Source organism: Diospyros lotus, chromosome 6, assembly GCF_014633365.1.
Source record: "Diospyros lotus cultivar Yz01 chromosome 6, ASM1463336v1, whole genome shotgun sequence".
NCBI classification, from domain to species: domain Eukaryota; kingdom Viridiplantae; phylum Streptophyta; class Magnoliopsida; order Ericales; family Ebenaceae; genus Diospyros; species Diospyros lotus.
The window spans coordinates 10,794,682-10,808,179 of record NC_068343.1 but is presented as its reverse complement, the minus strand read 5'-3'; positions in this window follow the sequence as shown (position 1 = coordinate 10,808,179).

Sequence of the window (13,498 nt, the reverse complement as noted above, 5' to 3'; positions counted from 1 at the left end):
GGATGCAAGTGCCCTATATTCAGCCTCTGCAGAAGAGCGGGAAATAATACTTTGTTTCTTAGCCTTCCATGAAACCATAGAATCACCAAGAAAAATACAAAACCCAGTAGTAGACCGTCTTGAATCCAAACAGAAGCCCCAATCAACATCAGAAAAAGCTCTAAGCTGAAGCGAAGAATTAGCTGAGAAAAACAAACCTTGACGGGGGGCTGTTTTAAGATATCGTAACAAATGATGAGCAGCATCTAAGTGAGGCTGACGAGGCTGTGAGATAAACTGACTGAGCTTATGAACAGTAAAGGTAATATCAGGCCTAGAAACTGTAAGATAAAGCAATCTACCGATAAGCCTTCGATACACTGAAGGATCAGGCAGTAAATCACACTCAAAGGAACATAATCTGGTATTAGGTAACATGGGTAATGAAGTAGGCTTGCAAGCAAGAAAACCTGTATCCTCTAGAAGCTGAAGTGTATAATGACGCTGAGATAGAGAAATACCTTTAGAAGACCGAGCTATCTCCAAGCCAAGAAAATACTTCAACCGACCTAGATCTTTCAGTTTAAAATGATGATGAAGAAATTCCTTTAGAGAAGTAATAGTGGCAGCATTTGGACCGGTGATGATAATATCATCAACATAAACGAGTAAGGCCACAAAAGAACTGCCAGTACCCTTAGTAAACAATGAATAATCAGATCGAGATTGATGAAACCCATGTTTAATAAGAAACCCAGAAAACTTCGAAAACCATTGACGAGAAGCCTGTTTCAAGCCGTAAATAGACTTGTGCAGCTTACACACTAATCGCCCTCCCAAAAGATGGGGTTTAGGCTTATAACCAGGGGGCAAGTCCATATACACTTCTTCAAACAAATCGCCATTTAAGAACGCATTATTCACATCAAGTTGTACAAGAGACCAATTATGAACAGTAGCAAGAACAAGTAAAATCTTAACTGTTACCAGTTTTGCAACAGGAGAAAATGTATCGAAAAAATCTAAACCCTCTTGCTGAGTATATCTTTTGGCCACTAAATGAGCCTTGTATCGTTCTATAGAACCATTTGAGTTATATTTAATCTTGTACACCCATTTACAACCAATAGAATGTTTATCAGAAGGAAGAGAAACAACTGACCTAGGTTTGATTTTGATGCATAGCATTTAGTTCAGCCTCCATAGCAGCCTTCCAATGAGGAAACTGAACTGCTTGAGAATAATGTTGTGGCTCTGGAGTAGAAGAAACTGAACCGCTTGAGAATAATGTTGTGGCTCTGGAGTAGAAGAAACTGATAAAATGAAAGAACTATGGGAAGCTGAAAGTCTGTCATAAGTAAGATGATCATTCAAGGGATAAAGAGTCTGAGTATTTGACAATGGTTTGCTAGTCAGGAGACTACAATGAAAATCTTGAAGATAAGATGGTGGTTTAATAACTCGGGTTGTCTTGCGAACAGGAAAAGTAGGAGCCGCAGTAGAAGAAGAATAAGGAACAGCCAAATCAAAGAAAGTTGGAGTACGGGAAGATTGTATGGAAGGAGAAGTCTCATAAGGAGATGAAGAAGATGTCATCTCCAAAGATGGCATGGGCAAAACAAGATCGGGAAAAGGATCAATCAAGTCAGCAGAGGAATTAACAGTGTGGAAAGGAAACACATGCTCATGAAACACAACATCCCGAGACACCAATATAGACTTGCGATGAAGATCATACAATTTATATCCTTTCATGCCTGGTGGGTAGCCAATGAAGACACATGCAGTGGCTCTAGGAGAAAACTTAGTCCGATGAGAAGTAGGGTGGAAGCAAAACACAAACATCCAAACACCCTCAAAGAAGCATAGTCAACAGGAGCATGGTATAACATTTGATAAGGTGTTTGAGAATGTAAAACAACAGCTGGTGTTCGATTTATTAAGGCAGTCGCAGTTAGGACACATTCCCCCCAAAATTTTATAGGAGCCCGAGACTGAAAATTAGAGCCCTAGCCACATTCAGTAAATGCTGATGTTTACGTTCTACAACAGAATTCTGTTCAGGCCGTTCGACACAAGAAAATTGGTGAAGCACCCCTTTAGATGAAAAAAAATTCGTAAAAGATAATTCAGGGGCATTGTTAGATCTAAAAGTCTTGATAACTGTATTAAATTGAGTTTCCACCATAGCAAAAAATCTAGGTATAATGGCCTTAACATCAGATTTATGTTTCATGAGAAATACCCAAGTAAACCTTGTACAATCATCTACTAGGGTCAAGAAATATCTATAACCAGCATGTGTTTGTATGTGATAAGGTCCCCATGTGTCACAATGAATAAGATCAAAAGCCTTTTGAGACATGTTATTATTTGAAACAAAAGACAGTCGTCTTTGTTTTGCCAATGGACATATTGAACAAGGAACCGTGGCCCTTTTAATATTTGGAAAATTCAACAATTCACTCAACATATCCAGTTTTTCAAAAGCTAGATGACCTAGCCTGTTATGCCAAATGTCTTTACTAACAACATGTGCTACTATTTCATCAGAATTACACAACCTATCATCAGATTGCTTATCAAAGACAAGTGAATCAGAGTCAATCACATACAAACCATTCATGAGTTCAGCCTTGCCAATCATCCTCGAATGGCAGAGATCCTGAATAATACATGAATCGGATAAGAATCTGAAATATGAAGATGAGTGTGCCGCCAAAGCACTTACTGATATCAGATTAAATTTGAATTGAGGAATGTAGAGAACATTCTCTAGCAATATGTAAGGAGACAACTTCACATTTCCAATAAAAGAGACAGAAAACCGTCGATGATCAGGTAAGGTCACAAATGCATTTTGAATAGGCCTTAATTGATGAAAAGATGAACGATCATAACATATATGACTTGTAGTCCCTGAGTCTATTATCCAAAACCTAGGGCAACGTAGGCTGGAAGCAATATTTGTTGAAAGACATATACCTGATGCCTGATCAGGAGTTTTTGAAGCATCCGTATCAATCTTAACATCAGACAGGTGAGTACTCAACATACTTAGCAGACTTTGGTACTGTGTGGGAGTCAAAGACTGCATAAAATTGCCCATGTCTTGACTCTTAACTTGATTAGTGCCATCACCGTTCACCTGATTAATGGCAGAATTGATTTGATTAGACTTTGACTGATTCATATTGTTAACTATATAAACACTATAAAAACTTTGAATAATAACATAATTTTGATTTAAGTGTTTCGTTGGAAGTAACTATCATTACATTGTAAGTAGTAGTGAATAATTACTTTATAAATAATAATAAAAACTTATATATAAGAAAAATAAAAATATAATCAATTTTCATGAAAAAAAATGATCAAATTGTTTACAATGAGAATCAAACCATGAGCGTGCTTGATGCATCAACAAGAAGAAAAAAAATATCCAGTGAATAAATTTTCATTCTTCCCCAATCATCTTTTGTAATGCCCCAATTATCATCATCTTTTGTAATGTTCAGATCATCTTTTATAATACTTGCAATCATTTTTTGTAATTCTAATTAAAAATTTGACTATTTTGAAAATTAAAAATGATAGTGGGGTAAAAGTTTCAAATGTTTAATTTTTATACAAGTTCTTGAAGAAAATCATTGTAACTCTTGAGATTTTAAAAATTCATTAAATAAGGTAAAAGACTAAAATTTAAATTTTAAATTAACAAAGAAGAGATAACGAAATTTTGAGTTGTGACCGGAAAGGATATTGTTGGTAAATAAAATGATAAATGACATAATTATTCTAACATTAATAATTAAAATAACAAAAAAAAATACAATTCATAAATTTATTGAAAAAAAAATTATTAACTTAATTATTGGTGAGGTTTTCTTGAGACGTTCAAGATGACACTTTGTTCGACAAATCAACATTCATCTCAACGGCATCAATCCAGATTATCACAACTTCATTGATGGTGATTTCTAGATTGTATCATATACATTTGTAATTAGTTAAAATTTATTAAATTTTCTTCAAATTTATAATTAATTCCACACATTTTATCCCTTTCTAATTTTATTTTTAAATGACATTTTTTTTTACATTATTTTTTAGTCAAACGAACTAAATATATGTATCCAAAAAAATCACAATGTCCAAATTAATTTTAAATAATTACATATAATTTTTTTATATATACTCATTTAAAATAAAAATATCAAACTCGAGAGAAAAGTGCTATCAATTGATAATTTAAAAGGAAAAATTAGAGTTTGTTTGATTGGCCATCGTTTCCATAGAAAATGGTCATTTTTCACTTAAATTCTAACTTTTGATGTGTTTGATTGGTCAAAATTTTCATTGAAAGTATATTTTTCACTTGTGGTCAGGTGATGCTATTTTTTCAATTTTGTTGAAATTGGTTTTCTCATTGGGGGTAGATGCAATTTTTCATGAAAATGGAAAAATCCACCCATCACATGGCTGGCATTTCCCTTCTACCTTCGCCCAATGGAAAAGATAAGAAAAGGATTAGTTGGAGAAGATAAGGATCGGCGATATCCGTTAATTGCAACAACTATCAACAAATAGTGAGCGACAGTAGCCATTGATGACTTGTAGAATATAGGTGACGATGAAGATGTGGGCGGTGATTGGAGAAGACAAACAGACATGTTGCAAGAGGAAGACAAAAGGTCATGATGCAGGGGTGACAATTCCACGGTGCAATAGGTGGTGGTGATGAACGATGACTTGACTAGCAGTGGTGGCCAGTGATGGTAGCGGCAGCAGTGGCTGAACTTGTTGGGCAAATAGAGACCCACTGCTTGATTATTTGATTATTTTGTGTATGTATATTTAATTTATTTTTTGAATATATATATATTTGATTATTTTATGTAGCTGATTATTGATTTGTGCATTTGATTATTGATTATCTACATATGTGTATATAATTATTTTTATAAAAAATAATGACAATTAAATATCAAAAGCTGAAAAAATACAACAATTTATAGGTAAAAAATTAAATCAATCAAACACATTCAATAAAAATTTTCTTGAAATTTAATTCTAGATAATTCAATTACCTCAAAAATATTTTCTTTTCATACAAATTCTATACTTGCACCCCTAGAAAAAAAAATAAGTGAGAATATGTAACCATTAATCCAGATTAAACCGTCCTTGAATCAAAATAAAATTTTAATTTATCTCTAAAAAATATAAAAAACAATAAGTTCATAAGCTAGATAATTCAATTCATCTTTAAATTGTGAAAACAAACTAGTCCCTAATTTATTTTTGAATCATGGAGAAAATGTAATTTCTTACTTTTAAAATTAGACTCACAAATATTGTTTTTGAAAATTCAATCAAAATTGTATTTGTAATATCCTAGTATTTTGAAAATAATAATAATTAATTTTATATTCAAAATATTTTTGACATCAATTAGAAAATTATAATTGAGAAAACTAATAGGCTCAGAGTTAGTAGGCTAACTTGAAAAATGAAATATTAAGTAAATGAGTTTAGAGTTAGTAGGTTAAGTTGAAAAAAAAAAAAAGAAAGAAATGTTAGATAAATAAGCTTAGAATTAGTGGACTAAATTAAAAAAAAAATGCTAAGTAAATGAGTTTATAGTTAGTGGGCTAAGGAGAAATGAAATGCTAAGTAAATGGGCTTAAAGTTAGTAGAGTGGGCTTAAATTTATGGACTAAATGAAAGAATAGTCCATTCAAAATAAGATTTAGTTGAAAAATAATTAAAGTAAAAAATAATCAAAGATAATGGGTGAATTAATGGAGAATGTGAGAGACAAAATATGGTGTGAATAAATAATCAAAGATAATAGGTGAATTAATGGAGAATGTGTGAGACAAAATATGGTGTGAATAAATAATCAAAGATAATGGGTGAATTAATGGAGAAATGTGGGAGACAAAATATGGTGTGGACAAATAATTAAAGATAAATGATGAATTAATGAAGAAATGTGGGAGACAATGTAGAGTGTAGTCAAATAATTAAATATAATAGGTGAATTAATGGAGAAATGTGGAAGATAAAGTAGTATATGGACAAATAATTAAAGATTATGAGTAAGATTTAGTGGAAAATAATTTTTAAAAAAATGATAAAATAATAAAAGATAGTGGATCACTACAATTATATTAAACTTAATTCAACCTCTATAAATAGAGGAAACTTGAAAGGTTTGAGGACTTGAATTAGAAAAAGAAAGGTTATGATTTGAGAGTAAAAGAGAGATTTGAGAAAGAGAAAGAAAGAATATAGAAAAAAATACCAAAAATTTCTAGAAAAATCCTATAAGTTGGATTTAGTAGTTCGTGTGAAGATTTGTGGCAAAAGGCGTTATTAGATACGCAAATCGAGACTTCATCGCAATATAGAAAAATACCGAATCACTCTGCGGGAAGGTAAGTTATCTTCAAAAATTTTTTTAAAAAATTTCATAAATATTAGAATGATATTTTAGAATTTTTGATAGTGAAATTTGAAGAGAAATATATGATTAGTATTTATTATAGATTTTTGAGGCAATAGATGCTTGAAAATCAAAGAGAAAATAAGAAATAAACAGAATATGAATTTTAAAAATTATAAGAAAATTTCTGGGGTTTAGGAATATTGTTTTAGGAATTATTGTGAAGATAAATTAAGAAAATTTTATGAGAAATTATTTATTTCATAATCTTGAGGAAATAATATGAGGAAATTGGAGAAATTAGAAAAATTAGAGAAAAATTAAAAATATGATTTTCTTAAGTAATTATGATGCCTGTAATATCTCAAAAATTGAAAAATAAATAAATTGTTATTAATTTGGTCGGGAGTAATTAATAATTGTTAAATATTTTTGGGTTTAAGAGAAATATTGATTTAATTTTTATTTGTGGTGATTATTGAATATTTGTGGGTTAAAAGGAAATATTAATTTATTTGAAAAAATAATTATTTAATTGAGAGTATTTATGAAAATGAAAAATAAATTAAATTAGTACAATTTCTAAAATTTCGGGGTGCAAGTGTCAATGTAAGGAAATTCGAGTGTAAGGGAAATTATTAAGAGGGGGCGCGTGTGTGCAATTAATGGAAGTTCTGGGCGTTGGAATGCAATTTTCGGAAAGTGCTGAGGGTTCCTTTAAATTTAGTTTGGTGTGTTTATCTGTTGAAGGGAGCAGCTGGTCGAGTGGCACGTGGGCGCGATGGAGGCAGGTGAGGCACGGGATCGAGCCAAGGAGCGACGCGCACGCTGGGAATAAAAATTAATTTTTGGGCAGCAGAGGCAGCCCAAAACGGCGCCGTTTTGGGGTGCCAGTGCCAGCCCACTGCGCAGCCAGGTGGCGCACGCTGGCGCGCCCCGCGGCCGCCTCTTCCACGCCCTGCCTTGCACGCAATTTAAGGCCAATTTGGCCAAGTATTTGGCCGATTTTTCTTTGGGTATTGGCTGGTAATTTTGCTGCTATAAATGCTTCTAATTGAAACTAAAATGGGGTTAAAACAGTGAGCAAAGCAGAGAGCTCGGATGAAGAAGAAGAAGACGCTTTGGGGCTGGAAATTAGGAGAAATTTTTGTGGTTTAATTAGCTGGGTAAGTAAGTTATTATGTATTAATAATTTCGTACGGTTAGATTTTAATTATAAGTGTGATTTTGTTAATTTGGGTGATTATACTGTGTTGGGGGTATTAATTTGGTGTGCAAGTATACATATATATACACTAGTGCACTGTGTGCGTGAGAGTGTATAATATTTTGTCTGTGAGAGTGTGTCGATATATATATATATATATATATATAAACACAGTGATCGGATGAGTGAGTAGCCCTGTGTGTGAGTTGGTCATTGTGTGTAAGTATATATATATGTGGAGGTGTGAGTTTTAGTGTCTATTTAGTTGTGGAGTGTGAGCAGTAATTGAATTGAGCTTGATGAGGTGATGAGCAAAGGAATGTTATATATGTATATCAATATATTATGGGTGAGGTAGCATCGAGTTGTGGGTTGTCGTGAATGTAAGAGAATGACTTTCATAATATAAGTGGAGTATATGTTTATTGATAATATATAATTGAAATTTATGATTTCATTAATTATCAGGAAACGTTTTATTTCAGCGAGAGTACTCGAAAGGCAAGGAACGACCGTGTAAAGGAAAGCTCCTCACCCTCTCATCATGTTCTTCAATTCCCATGAAAGACCCCTTGATTTCCTATATTTTATCTTCTCCCTTACTCTAATTCGACACCTCGCCTTATTTGTTGAGTTATTATTTAGTGTTTTAAGTTAAATTAAATCCGAGACAACTAGAGTTTTATTTGTTGTGAGCTTACGGGGGTTTGTACTGCCCCCACTCCTTTTGAGAATGATGCCGGACCCAGCTTGGGAACTAAGTTCCTAGACGTGCGGGTTTATTTGCGATTTTATTAGGTTTATTTACAATTTTTCCTGGATTTATTTATGGTTCGGTTAGAGCTATCGAGCAGTAGGGCAGGGGTCGGTTGTTGGTGACGTTGGGGTAGACTATTGTACGGCCTTTAAATGGACCGTCGGGTGGACACTCCTTGTCACTGGCCGTTAACCGATGCCAAGTACTGTTGACTAGCTCTGCCAGTATGTGATTTACTGCACGTTTAGATTTATTATATTGCTGTCCATGATTTGATATGCACATGGGTACGGGTTGCATATTGGGATATTCATTTACTGAGTATGCTTGGACACGAGCATGCTAGCTTGGTTAGGTTGCATCCAGCACAGGCATATGCATCGCTTGTGATTTACTATGTGGGCGGAGCATGGCCTGATGCCTGGATATATGGGCGTCTTGTATCACGTTGATGCTCACTACGCCATTGCATTTTATGTGAATTGCATGGCTACTGGTAGTATTTAGTTCTCGGACGAGAGTACCGTTCTGAGGGAGCCTATGGCTCGGCTGTCGGGAGTATCGACGGGGATACGGGTGGCAGGAGTACCGACCCAGGATGGCGCACACAGGATGCTGGAGGTATTTGTTACCGTCCAGGGCAGCGACAAGTTGGTATGGGACTTGGGTGCCAAGTGTCTTATGTGGACCCCAAGGACCGGTATGTGTTTTTATTTTGTTATGCTATTGAGCTGTTGTGTTGTAGCGTCTCATGGCTTGTGTGTATCTGGGGGTTTGTTCTGGGAAGAGATTTCTGGTTTTGTGTAGCCTTCAGCATTTCTTTCCTTATGCTTGCTGAGTCTCTTGACTCACCTTACTTTTCATCATTCCAGGTAGTGGTGGCGTGGGCTATGGCAAGGGAGTCAGCTTTTAGCGGCAGAGTCGGTATGGTGTACAGGCAGTCCCATCAATCCTTGTCAACTCTAATGTCTGAGTAGGATTTACTCTATTATTTTATACTGTGCCAGGTCTTTCCTCGAGTCTCGTGTATGTCGGCACAGGAGTCTGTGTTTATTTATTTATCATGTAACCGCTGTGATAGCGGGGTACCCGTAGCGCATGTATGTGTTTAGCTTCGTTTCCGCTGTTCTTATTTTCGTGTATGCATGCCAGGGTGGTTCTTGTCGTATGTTTTATTCTTTTTCTCCTCCCGTAGGCGCTCCCGTTCGGGTAGTCCGGGTGGTCAGGGATATCCGGGGGGGGGTGCTTACAATGCCAGGGTATGTTAACGTTCATAATTGAGTATGATTGGAAATCCGACGCGAATTTTGAGGCAAAATTATGTTAGTGGCAAAATTATCTTTTTGCAATATAAGTGATACTATTCAACTGGATTTAGTTTATGAAAATGACTTGTAAGTGGTTCTATCAAAACCTGATTTTATGTAAATATTTTCATCATATTATCATGTCTTGATGTGAACATGTCATGTGGATTGCATTTACATGTATTGATAACAAAGTATGCATATGAGCATAATGAGATTTACAGTCATACGTTGTATGGGTTTGGGATTAGATACTGGCTCTGTTACTTTGTCAATAGTGCACCCGTACACCTCGGTCTGGCAGGGAGACTGGAAAAATGTAGAATAATCTTAAGGTGAAGTCGACCCAAACATGAGAGTTATGATATTATGTGCATTGCATACATACATGAGCATTAAATGTTTTGTATCCTTACTTAGATGATTCATCATCTAACTTGGGCTTTGCCCATGAAATATTCAAACGTTTCAGATGAAGATAATAGCAGAAACGATGATGAATGAGGCATGTAATGGCACTTAGCAAAGTGCATGATGAGTTGTATGATCAGTTGAACGTATGTTATGTTGCTCATGTATTTAAGTTATGTTATTTTGAATTTTGAACATTTTGAGAAATGATGATGTAGAACCCTATTTAGGGTTAATGTTAGTTGAGAACTTATGTTATGTATTAAGTCATGTTGAGAAATTTATGTTCCCGTGATATAAGAACTGATTTATGATTAATGTTATGATGTTAGATTCGATTCTAGCTTCCGCATTTAATGTTTATGATGATTCTCCTTGAAGATAAATGAATGAAAATTTTGGGATGTATAAGAGTAATGATATGATTTAGTCTTAGTTTTAGTAGTATGAAAAAAAAAAATTCCAGAATTGTTTTGAGTTATAATGTGCTCGTGAAACGGGGCGTTGTAGTATTTACTGTCAAAAAAATAAAACAAAGAAGAAAATTGAAGAAATTGCATGCTTAAAATTTAATAAAAAAATTGTATTTTTTTTTAAAAAAAACAAGAAAATTCAATCCAAATTTAATTTCTTCCGGAGACAATTTCTCAAAACATGGTCAATGGTTGGCAAATGGCAATTCCAGAGGAGTAGGGCATCCCCGGAGGGAAGCGGCTCGACGCCGCGATTTGCCTTCCCCATTGCCTGGCATCATCTTTATATTCAGCGCATCGAAATTTCTCGTAACTATTGGGTTTTTATTGTATGCCGTCGAATTTGACAATATTTTCATCTTGTTTCTTGGGTGCAAAAGGTGAAATCCTTTATCTTAAGGGCCCCTCACACACTGTCTCACTTACGTGAGAGGGGTTAATTACGGTACACGACAGCACACTAAGTAGGAGACACAGTATATGATGTCCACAAGGAACTATTCCCATAAGAAGGTGAAACTCTCGTACTATAACTACCATGATTAAAACTTGCATTCTTAAATGTAATTTATTACTCGAAAACCTATGCCTGGGCTTCATCTTGTTTCTGCACTGCATTCAATACATTTCCCTTTTCTTGTATGGTTGCCGAGAAAACACAAGTATTATTGATGAAATCAGGAAGCTCAGTCACTTGTACGGTTCTACGAATGTTGTTAGAAATTGATCTCTGCCCCATCCCTCCCCCGGATTTTACTGAAAATCATTAGTTCGATTACTGTAAAAGACTCCAGATGGGACACACCGGCCAGTTTCGCAGCAAAATGGCCCCATTGTTTAGTTGTTTAATTTCTTACGCATTTTATCCAACATATGACGGATTAGATTTCTATATAAAGTCGACTTGTTTATCATTGCAGTATAGGTACTTCTGTGAAAACGGGGAATTTCATCCGAAAAGATTAAATTGCCAATGGCGTTTATCCACACTGTATTACAAACATGCGTCAAAGTAAATTCGGCTAACTGATTGCAATAACAGGGAGATATTTCAATGCTAATGAAGCTGCTTCCACTTGGAGAGGGGACGGCACCGAGTTGCAAGGCCATCAACAGATTTGGGCTGCAGTTTCCAGGATTGGGCTGATACTGACAGGCCTTCACATACCCTTCTCACAGCCCTGGCCACATTACCTAAAGAGGATCCAAACCCAACTCTAATGGTGCAGGTATGTTCACTGCATCATACTGATACAGGACAAGTTATAAGAATTATAGTAAAAACTTGATATGAGTTAGGATAAAGATACACACGCACGCACGCATATATATTACTTGAAAATGATTTATATTTTTTGAACCTGATGTGATTAAATATTAACTTACAATCATAATTATGTGATGGAATATAATTATATCAATTATCTTCATTTATTGTCATTTCATGAAAATTGTCATATGATACTGAAACTTTATTTTATTATTTTCCTGTTAGAAAGTTGCATATATCATGTGCCACCAACCTGAACTTGATAATTAACATAAGATGCCGCTAATGATGATGATGATTATTCCCTAAACTTGTTTAACTTAAATAGGCAGTAAATTTTAGGGCAACTCTGACCAGTGTAGGAGTCTAGCATAGAACAACTTAAATATAGTACGTATGAGGTAAATCTGCCTCATTCTCGAGTTAAAACGAAGGTGTTCCCCATCGCAAGAATAACTTAAATAATTTTGGGTGGCTAATTTCATGCTTTTTACAGTGATATATAGGTCAACAATTATTACTGGCCGGCGCTTATTCCTAACTTTTTGCAGCCTGAATGTGTATGTCTCAACTCTCAAATGATTATTGCTCTTTTGAAAATTTTGTCCATGCTTCTGATTATGCAAGGAGTGAAAGTCTTACTACTCTTATGCGAATATTGTAGTTGTTGATGGGGGCGATAGGGAAGGTGATTCTTTTTTCACTTTTTGGGGGTTTTCAAGCCTCATCTTGCATGAAAAGCTCATCAATTAAATATATAAGGATAGGCTGGCCGCTGCCCTCTGCAATATTGTTGCGTGTCATCATAGAAATCATTGCCCTCCCAAAAGAAAGCTGGGTTTAGTCAACCCATTACTCTCATGGTTATCCATTCCATTCTTTTTTCTTTTTTTTTCCTTTAAAGTTACAGTCATATTCTTGATAAATTTGTCAAATAAATATAATGACTCATAAACTATTCACATCAAACAAACACACAAAAATTTATTTAAAATGTCGTCCTAAAAAGATTAAAATCTTCATCAAGAAACTAATAGGACCCCACCATGTCATCTTTTTCTCTTCTTGTCTTTTTCGCATAAATTCCTCACGTTCTAAAGCATAAAAACCACTGCACTTGTAAGCTTCTGGTTAGCCAATGAAGTCCTAGAAACGCCGGGCCTGACTCCTGACGAAGCATGTGCTCATTTATACTTTCTGCACTTGCTGGCGATTGCATGTTTCACTATGGTTTTTAATTTCGTAGCACTTATTGGACAGACATGATTGGTCGGACATGATTGGTTGAACATCTCTGTCCGCAGCCTGGTTCGAATTGTCCTCCCTGCTTTTGTGGTGGTTTGGAAAATGCGACTGATGAGTTATCAAGTAGAGATACAAGAGATAGATTAATTAAGATAAACAACAGCAATAGAAATAACATATCAAATTCTTATCTATCTCATCATTCATGATTAGTTGCATGAATTTTAGATTAACAATTGTTTGTTTTTGAGTCTTAACTTTTATAAATCTTATTTTAATTTATTTACTATTCTCCCATGAACTTCTATTGTTTTTTTTTTTTTATTAAACGACTAAACTATCTTAGTTGAGATAATTGTCAAGAATAGTTTCTATCCACTCTTTAAAACCATTCTCAC